The 10,223-nt window shown below is 33.3% G+C and overlaps 1 pseudogene; it reads right to left on the reverse strand.

The window, feature by feature from the left end:
• Positions 1-7,956: 7,956 nt before the first annotated feature.
• On the reverse strand, positions 7,957-8,067 carry LOC118031073 (small nucleolar RNA R71; annotated as a pseudogene).
• Between the last annotated feature and the right edge of the window lie 2,156 nt (positions 8,068-10,223).

The following is a 10,223-nucleotide window of genomic DNA, read 5'->3' on the forward strand; positions in this document are numbered from 1 at the left end:
AAGAAAAAGAGATTTTAGAGGTCTTCAAGAAAGTAGAACTCAACATTCCTTTACTTGATGCTATCAAACAAATTCCTAAGTATGCCAAATTTTTGAAAGAGTTGTGTACTACCAAGAGAGCTTTCAAACTGAAAGGTCATGAAATGGTAAGTATGGGTGAAGTTGTATCTGCTGTTGTTCAAAAGAATATGCCTTTGAAGCAAAAAGACCCAGGTGCGTTTACTATCCCATGTGTTATTGGTAATGCTAGTTTCAAAAGAGCCTTGTGTGATTTAGGTGCATCCATTAGTGTTATGCCTAAACATGCTTATGATTCTCTTAGTCTTGAGCCTTTGAATAAAACTAGCATTGTAATACAACTTGCAGATCGTAGTTTTGTTTACCACTTGGTGTGATAGAAGATGTCCTAGTCAAGATTGATATTTTGGTCATTCCATGCGACTTTTATATTCTTGATATGGAACATGATTCTTGTGATTCATTAAACAGCACTCCTATATTGTTTGGGAGACCATTCTTGAAAACTGCCAATACAAAAATTGATTGTGGTAAGGATACTTTGTCTATGAAAGTAGGAGATGAAAAGATTGAATTTAATTTTCATGATGCAATGAAATATCCTTATAGCAATGTTTATTCTACAAAATGCTATAACCAAGTTGATAAGTGTGTGCAGCAAGTTTTTTATTTTGATTGTGAGGATGGATTAAGAGTAGCTTTGAGCTATGGCTATGATGTTACCGAGATAGAAGAGATGGAGAGGCATATATGTGTACCCCAAACCATGCATGAATCTGCATTGGATTTGCAAGCTTTGCAAATTATCCTCAATGATGCAGGAGTCATTCACCCCATCACGGACAGTGATTGGGTGGCGCCTATCCTTTTGGTGCCCAAAAAGATTGGAATTACGTTGGAAGAAATACAAAATGATGCTTATGAGAATGCAAGGATTTACAAAGAAAAGACTAAAAGTCTCCATGACCGAATGATTATAAGAAAAGAATTTAATGTTGGGGACAAAGTCCTTCTTTATCATTCGCGTTTGAAACTTTTTCCTGGAAAGTTGCACTCCCGTTGGATTGGACCCTTTGTTGTTTCTAATGTTTTTCCTTATGGTGCAGTTGAAATTACAAGTTTAGAAACCAACAAAGTACTCAAGGTCAATGAGCATCGTTTGAAACCTTTCTATGAAGGTTGGAAGGCAGAACTCACCGCTTTTGAAGAGTTAGCTGAACCAATCTATGAAGAGTGAGCATGCCACATGTCAAGCCAATGACATAAAACAAAAGCGCTTACTGGGAGGCAACCCAGCATAAAAAAAAAAATCAGATTTGCTTTCTTTTTCCTTATCTTTTATTTTTTTTTCGCATTTTAATTTATTTTTTGTCATTCTCTTATGTTCCTTTGCTTTTATTTCAACATTGAGGACAATGTTGTGTTTTAAGTGTGGGGGTATTGGGAGAATTTTGGTTTCCTTATTTTAATTTTCTTTGTTATTCTTAAAAAAAAAAAATTGTGTTTGATCTTTTTAACTCCCATTGGTTTTTGAGAATATCAGTATTATATATGAGAATTAATTGAGATAGATGAAGATATAAATCAAATGAAGGAGTATGCATGAAAATTTTAAGGTTTAATTGGTTTAGGGATTGACTTTGAGAATATGTCATGTTGACTTCATAGTGTTATACCAATGTAAGCTTTTGAGCCTTTAACATTATATTCTTTGAGTGTGCATTCTTTCAATGATATGTATCTCTAGAACTTGCTTCATATCTTGTTGAGATTACATTCGCATTACATATATACATGAAGATGATAAAGGCATTAGGAATTTTAACCATTTGAGCCAAAAAAGCCAACCTAAAGCATATTATCCTTAGTAAGCCCCTTTTGAGCTTGTTTATCTTTTCTTTGCTTTATCCATGTATAAGCCTTAACTTTTTATATGTTTTCCTTTTTCCCTGGCCAAGGATTAATAGAGCATATACTTGTGATATCTTATGGAATTATGGTTGGAAATTATGTGAAAAGAAAGAAGAAGTGATGCTTGATGAAAATATAGGCAAGTTGCCAAAGGTGAAAAACAAAAAACAAAAAAAAAGAAAGAAAAAAAAAGAAAAAAAAAAAAGAGAAAGAAAGAAAGAAAGAAGTGTTCCTTTATGTTCTTAAGATTTTATGTTGAAAGAGCTTGAAATCAAAACAAGTTAAGCATTGGTGATTAAAGATGAAAAATTTATGTGCTTTGATGGAATATCTTGTTTGAAATATTATTTTTTAGAATGCTCTACTTTCTTTGATTTAAACCTTTTCTTTTACTCTCTTTTACCTCACCTTAACCTTAGCCTCATTACAACCGGAAATAAGACCTTTTGATTCATGCATTACTTGTAATATGTTAGTAATGAAGATGAGATTGAAGAGCAAGCTTATGGTAGAACATATTCATTGATTGAATTTGAGAGATTTAAACACATAAGCCCTAAACACGTGAGTGTTGGAATGTATATCAATGAGAGGACCTATCACTTTGAAGAAACAGGTTTCATGAAGAAACGAGTCCAAATTACATTCTGAAGCATCTAAACCGATATCCAAGTTTTTATTTCAGCAATGTAACTCCTCTAAGTCAAAGCTTGAAGATTTCATGCAAAGCTATTTCTTCTTTTTTAGGAAAATAGTTATTGAACTACTTAAATGTAAATTGTCTACTTAAGGGAGGACTATTTTGTAAAATAGAGATTAGGGTTTCCTAGCATATAAAAAGAATGAGAGAAGAGAAGGGGGTCAGCCACCCAAGAGGAGAAAAACGCCCCCCTACTCTAAGAAACCCTAAATCATGCATTCTTCCATCTTTTTGATTAGTTGTTCAACAAACATGCAAGGCTAAACTCATTTTCTTAATTGCAAGGACACGGAAACCTTCTGATTTCAAGAACTGTGAGATCTATTTTACCTTTTCTTTTCAGTTTATATGATGAATATGTTTGTTCTCCTATGCTTATTTTTCCTATGATTGTTTATTTTAATTGCTAGAGCGGACTCTAAGTTATTATTGTAGACAATTTATTGCTAAGTTTGATATCAAAACCGGAGTTGTGGTATATGAACTTGTGAAGCAACTGAGTTTAATAATTGTAGCGGATCTACGTTATTAATCTTAGGGAGAATATTCAATCAAAGCAACATAAGCATACAACTTTGTTGTTAAGATTAATGAATTTATCTAGATCTTAAGGCTGCCATTGGATTAAATCATTAGTGCGGACACTGTGATTATTTGTTGGTTAGGGTTAGTTATACGACGGATCCATTAATTAACCAATGTTAAGAAAAGATAAAAATTTAGAATATAAACTAGAATTTCATTTCGAGGATAAGTTCTGATTTCTATAGGTGGATGTGTGCTTGCGACCAAGGTTTGTTCTCTTGATAATTTTCTGATTTTATTAAATTTTATTTGATAGTTTTCTGTTTTCTTTTGCTTTAGCCTAGATAACATCCAACCCCCCCCCCCAAATTGCATAACGTATAGCATAAAAATCTAAACTAAATCTTCCTCGTGGGATCGATCCCTTGCTTGCTCTATACTATCTTGTGTGTTGTGTTTGAAGCTAGGGTAATTAATTTGTGCGACCGTGACATCGCAACAATAACATACCTAATAATATAAGATACCTTTAATTTATGGTAAATGTTCATATAAATGCAGGCCTATCACATAAATGAAAGGATTGATTAATGAGTTTAAGTATTGAAATTGAAAGGACAAAGAGAGGGCCAAACTTAGAAAACAAATGCTGGTGCAGTCCAAACTGGAACACTGTTCGGTAATCGGGTCATATCTCGAGTTCTAAATGTCCAAATGACCTTAATTTTTGGACAGATTCGGTAAGACATAGGCCTACAACTTTCATGTTGAGTCCAAGATTTAAAAAGGCCGTTTTCAAATCCAAATTATAGCAACAATGGAGAAGTTTGAATATGTCCTGCAGCCCAGACATTGTTCAGTGTTCAGCCCATATCTCAAGTTCTAGAAGTCCAAATGACCTCAATTTTTTTTCCTGGAAATATAAGACAATTTTCTAGAACTTTCATGGTACAGGTGGTTCCAGTTCTGATATTAGCAATGATGTTTTATTCAGATAAGAAGATAAGAATTTTCACCAAGTCAAGAGTTGGGCACCCACTCAACAATTAGTCATCAAATCAATAGTTTCAAATTTTGGCCTATAAAAGGAGACATTTGCCATGCATTTAGGCATCTTGGTGTTCAGATCAAGATCATGCTCTTGCTCTCTTTCTTTGTATTTTGTAATGTTTAAGTTTTATTTTGTGTTATATTAATCTCTTGTTTATGCTTTTCATTTCCTTTCCTTTATTTATATAATTATATTCTTATCTTGTTTATTTATGTTTATTTCTTTCATTATGTTTAGCTAAATCTATTATGTCAAGGTGAAAAGGTTACACTAATAGTGTAAGAATAAGTATGGTGTAAACTCAACATAGACCTTAATGTTTAATATTAACATGTCTTATCTTTTTATCTTACTAATTCTTAATACCTTGCTTGTTAAATGGTTAATCTAGATTTGTGTTGTATAACACTTGGTACAACAAATGCTTGGCACTCTCATAGCCCACCCGTATGGTATTACCTACACTTGTGCTATGAAAGGAACTTGATTTGTTGTTAACATAAGTTAGCTTCATGAATTCCTGACAATATTAAGATAATTAATATGATCATGTTAACAATTTATAATGAGCTATTAATGACAAATCATCCAATTGGAACCACCTTTGTGTGTGGTTGATGATGAGGGCATTAAATACACAGTTGCTCAAATCTTTCCCAATACTCTGAAAGTGTCTCTCCATGAGATTGCCGAATCCCACATATTTTTTTCCTTATGTTGGCAACTCGAGATGCTGGGAAATACTTCTTAAGAAAGATCTTTTTCATGTCATTCCAAGTTCCAATTGAACCTGGGAGAATGGAGAAAAGCCATGCCTTTGCTGCCTCTTTTAAAGAGAAAGGGAAAGCTTTCAACTTAACCTGTTCTTCGTCAACTCCATTCGGTTTCATGCCAACACAAACCATTTGGAACTCCTTGAGATGAGTATGAGGATCTTCTCCTGCAAGACCATTAAATGTTGGTAGCAAATGTATAAAACCAGATTTGAGCTCAAAGTTTACATTATTATCAATGTTTATGCATAATGGTTGATTTTCCACGTTAGGAGCAGCAAGCTCCTTGAGTGTTTGTTGTGCAATAGCCATAGTGTTGAGGTGAGCTTCCTTTCGTAACCTGCATAAAGTTTTTTCTATTATAAGATCTAACTACACTTGACTTTGATTACTAGAACGGGTTACTGGCATAAATCATCAAGAAAACTCAAAAGAAACTAACCACACAAGAGATCGAAAATAATGCAAATTGTATGAAAATTGATTAGTACTTAAAAGTGCATTCTCATTAAGGTTTTATATCATCGTATTGCACTAAAGTATCATTAAATTCCCTAACTACATCATGTTTTATAATAACAAGTCTGATAATATAATATATCTTTAATTTATGGTAAATGCTTATTTTGAATGCAGGTATATCTCACAATTCAAAGGATTTATTGATGTGATTAACTATTGAAAGTGAAGAGACAAAAAGAGGACTAAGCTAAGAGAAGAGATGCCGGTTTAATTCCAAACTGGAACACCATTCGGTTATTGGATCATAATTGGAGTTGTAGAACTCGGATTTAGGTCTACTTTATATGAATGGAAAAGCTAAGACATAGACCTAAAACTTTCATGAAGAGTCCAAGACTCAAATCTGCCGTTTTCAAGTTCAAATCTTAGGAACAACGGAGAAGTCAGAACCTGTCCTGCAGCTCAGACACTGTTCGGTTTTCAGCTCATATCTTGAGTTCTAGAAGTCCAAATGAGCTCTGGTTTTTTTTGTTGGAAAGCTAAGACAATTGCCCACAGCTTTCATGGAACAAAGGGATCTAATTATGATGTTACCAATGATGTTTTGACCAGCCAACAATATCAATAACCAGCCAACAATGTCAAGAACCAGCAGCCAACAATGTCAAGAACCAGCCACCAAATCAATGGATGGCCACCAACTAAATAGTTTGTCAACCAATCAATAGTTCTAATTTCTAGCCTATAAAAGGAGGCATTTGCCATGTATTTAGATATATGATTTTTAAGATCAAAATCATCTTCTTGCTTTCTCTCTTTGTAATGTTCAAGTTTTCTTTCATGCTATATTAATCTCTTGTTTATGCTTTTTCATTTCCTTTCCTATACTTAGTTAACTTATATCATGTTTATGTTTTTATATTGTTTATTTATGTTTTTCTTCTTCATTATGTTTAGCTAAGTTAATTGTGTCAAGGTGAAAAGGTTTCACTAGTGGTGTTAGAATAGATATAATATAAACTCAACATGGACTTTAATGTTTATATCCAAGAAAGATTGTTATTAACATGTTTTATCTTTTTATCTTACTAATTCTTAATACCTTGCTTAATGGTTAATCTAGATTTGTGTTGTATAACACTTGGTACATCAAATGCTTGATCCTTCATAGTTTTCGGCCGACATCATTATTATGATAGGAACTTGACTTGTTGTTAACATAAGCTAGCAACATGAATGCCTGATGATATTTATAAGTATGGTGTTACTTAGATAAGATAATTAATATGATCATGTTAACAATTTATAATGAGCTAATAACGATAAATCATCCGATTGGAACCTCCTTTGTGTGTGGTTTCCAGTTGAGTAATAAAAAAAGAGTTTATAATATATTTATTTGAAATACCATTAGTGAATCATCTAACCTTGACATTTGTTTTTATTATTGTTTAATCCTTACATCAACCTTACCTCTCAAAGCTCTCTTTATTATTATTACTACTACTACTATTATTATTATTTACATTCTTGTTATATTATATGTACGTTAAGTATGCTCTGTGTTTGATCAAGGATCCTGACATTGTTGGTCTTGCCTTGTTCATTCGCATCAGAAATCTGTTTATATTATATAATATATCTCTTTAATATTTTCATAAACTCAGTATATAGGCTGGAAACCTGTGGCCCGATCTTTTAGATCATTCTCAGGTATAACAACGCCACGTACTAAGTATTATTATTATTACTCTTAATATTACTATTACTATTGTTGTTATTATTGTTGTTGTTATCGTGTTGTTATTTATAATTTATACAATTAACCTTCATGTGGTTCGATCCCGGTCTTGCCGGGTTATTTATTACTTCAACACTCCTGCACTTGGGAGATGACATCAATCTTTTGGTCGTGTCAAGTTTTTGGCGCCGTTGCCGGGGACGGTAAGTATTGTATAAATTATATATTTCTTTTATTTTCTTTTGTTTTTACTTTTATTTGTTTTTCTAATTTTTGTTCTTTTTCTTTTCTTTTGCACTTGCATGAGAGTTTGGACACGTACATTAAGTGGTAGACTTTCTAGGAAATCCTCATTTTCTTCAGAAAACATGGCCGAAGAAGATAACCAGTCAATTCATAATGAGAATAATGAGAATAATCGTGTGAGAACACTTAAAGATCACATGAATCCAATAAGAACAAGTGCACCATCATGTATTGTTTTTCCTCCTGATGCATCTCATTTTAATTTTAAGCCAGGTATTATTCAACTTTTACCCACTTTTCATGGCTTAGAATTAGAAAATCCATACTTGCATTTAAGAGAATTTGAAGAAGTTTGTAACACCTATAATGACTTAAATTGTAGCATGAACACCATCAGATTAAAGCTTTTTCCTTTTTCATTAAAAGATAAAGCTAAAACATGGCTACAAAATATTAGGTCAGGATCCATTCGTGCTTGGGATGAAATGCAACAACAGTTTTTAAAGAAGTTTTTCCCTTCTCATAGAACAAACTCTTTCAGAAGACAAATCACCACTTTCACTCAAAAACCAGGAGAAACATTTTACAAGTGTTGGGATAGATATAAAGACTTGCTTAATACCTGTCCTCATCATGGTTTTGAAACATGGAGATTGGTTTCACAATTTTATAAAGGGTTAACACCTAAAGATAGGCAAATGGTGAAATTGATGTGCAATGGAACTTTTGAAGATAAAGACCCTGATGAAGCAATGGAGTACCTAAACTTGCTAGCTGAAAATGCTCAAAATTGGGACACCACAGGCACGTGTGAGGCACCAGGTAAAACTCAACCTCATACATCTAATGGAGACATGTACAACCTTAGGGAAGATCATAACCTCCAAGCCAAATTTACATCTTTAGCTAAAAAAGTTGAGGCACTAGAATTAAAAAAGAGTGGTCAGTTAAAATCTGTTCAAGAAATTGTGTGTGAAATTAATGAACACTCAACCAATGATTGTCCAACTTTGCCTTCTTTTAAGGAATGTCTCCATGAACAAGCCAATGCTTTAAATAGTTTTCAAAGGCCAAGTTATAACCCATACTCACAAACGTACAACCCTGGTTGGAGAAATCACCCAAATTTCAGTTGGAAGAGTGGTAACAATAATGCACAAACTTCACAGCCACCATTTCAAGCACACCATAATTTTCAAAATTCTCATGGATATGCACCTCCTTATGTTCCCCCTCCTAGAAGAAATCTTGAGGAAACACTGCATACATTCATTGAAAAGCAAGAGACAATCAACACTCAAAATGCTCAAACCATGGCAGATCTAAAAGATACTCTTGCAAAGTTCACATCTGCTCTTAGTTTTCAAGAGAAAGGTAAGTTTCCATCTCAACCACAACAAAATCCCAAAGGGCAATACAATTCAAGTGCAAGTGGTTCCGGAAACCAACATATGGATCAAGTCAAATTAGTCACTACTCTCCGTAGTGGTAAGGTTATTGAAAAACCCACTCTTGAACCTTGTGAGAAAGATGAAGAGTCTATCTCTGAGGGTAAGTAAGGGGTTGAACCTGAACATTGCAAAGAAAAGGCTGATTCACCGCCAGCACTTCCATTTCCTCATGCCATGACCAAACAAAGGAAAGTCAATCACAATTCTGAAATCTTTGAAACTTTCAAACAGGTAAGGATCAATATACCTTTGCTAGATGCTATTAAACAAGTACCGTCCTATGCTAAATTTTTGAAAGATCTATGCACTATGAAAAGAAAACTGAATGTGAAAAAGAAAGCATTTTTAGCCGAACAAGTAAGTGCATTCTTCAGAATGATAATGCTTTGAAATATAAAGACCCTGGTTGTCCTACAATTTCTTGCTTTATTGGAGAACATAAAATTGACAAAGCTTTACTTGATCTTGGAGCTAGTGTGAATTTACTTCCATATTCAGTTTTTCAAAGTCTCAATCTAGGTGAGTTGAAACCTTCTTCTGTAACTCTTTTACTTGCTGATAGATCTGTAAAAGTGCCTAGAGGAATAGTTGAAGATGTGTTAGTACAAGTTGATAAATTCATCTTTCCTGTAGATTTTATTGTGTTGGATACACAACCTGTTGAAGCATGCAATCCAATTCTTGTTATTTTAGGACGTCCATTTCTTGCAACTTCTAATGCATTAATTAATTATAGGAATGGAGTGATGAAGTTATCTTTTGGAAACATGACATTGGAAATGAATGTTTTTAACATTTACAAGCAACCTGGAGATGATAATGATTTACAGGAAGTAGATTTTATTGAAAAATTAATTTATGATCAATTTGAAAATTCTTCCAATGAAACGGAGTTTAATGAATCTGAAGATTTGCAAATGGTTTATTTTCAGGAAGAGTCAAAGGCAAATAGTTGGAGACCAAAAATTGAGGAATTGCCACCACGATCAATTGAGTCCATACCTTCAAGTGTTCAAACACCAAAACCCGATTTGAAGTCATTACCATTTAATCTCAAATACTCATTTTTGGGAGAAAATAAAACTTTTCCGGTAATAATTTCTTCCAAACTTAAAGCTTTCAATTCAAACCTTGATGATGCTAGTCAGCTGTGAAAATTGCAAATAAATGAGCTTGAGGAAATAAGAAATGATGCATATGACAATTCAAAAATTCATAAAGCAAGAATCAAAGACTTTCATGACAAGAAAATACTGAGAAAAACATTTAATGTTGGTCAAAAAGTCTTGCTTTATAATTCTCGACTCCATTTATTTCCTGGAAAACTAAGATCAAGATGGAGTGG

The sequence above is a fragment of the Populus alba genome, chromosome 3 (genome assembly GCF_005239225.2).
Source record: "Populus alba chromosome 3, ASM523922v2, whole genome shotgun sequence".
NCBI classification, from domain to species: Eukaryota; Viridiplantae; Streptophyta; class Magnoliopsida; order Malpighiales; family Salicaceae; genus Populus; species Populus alba.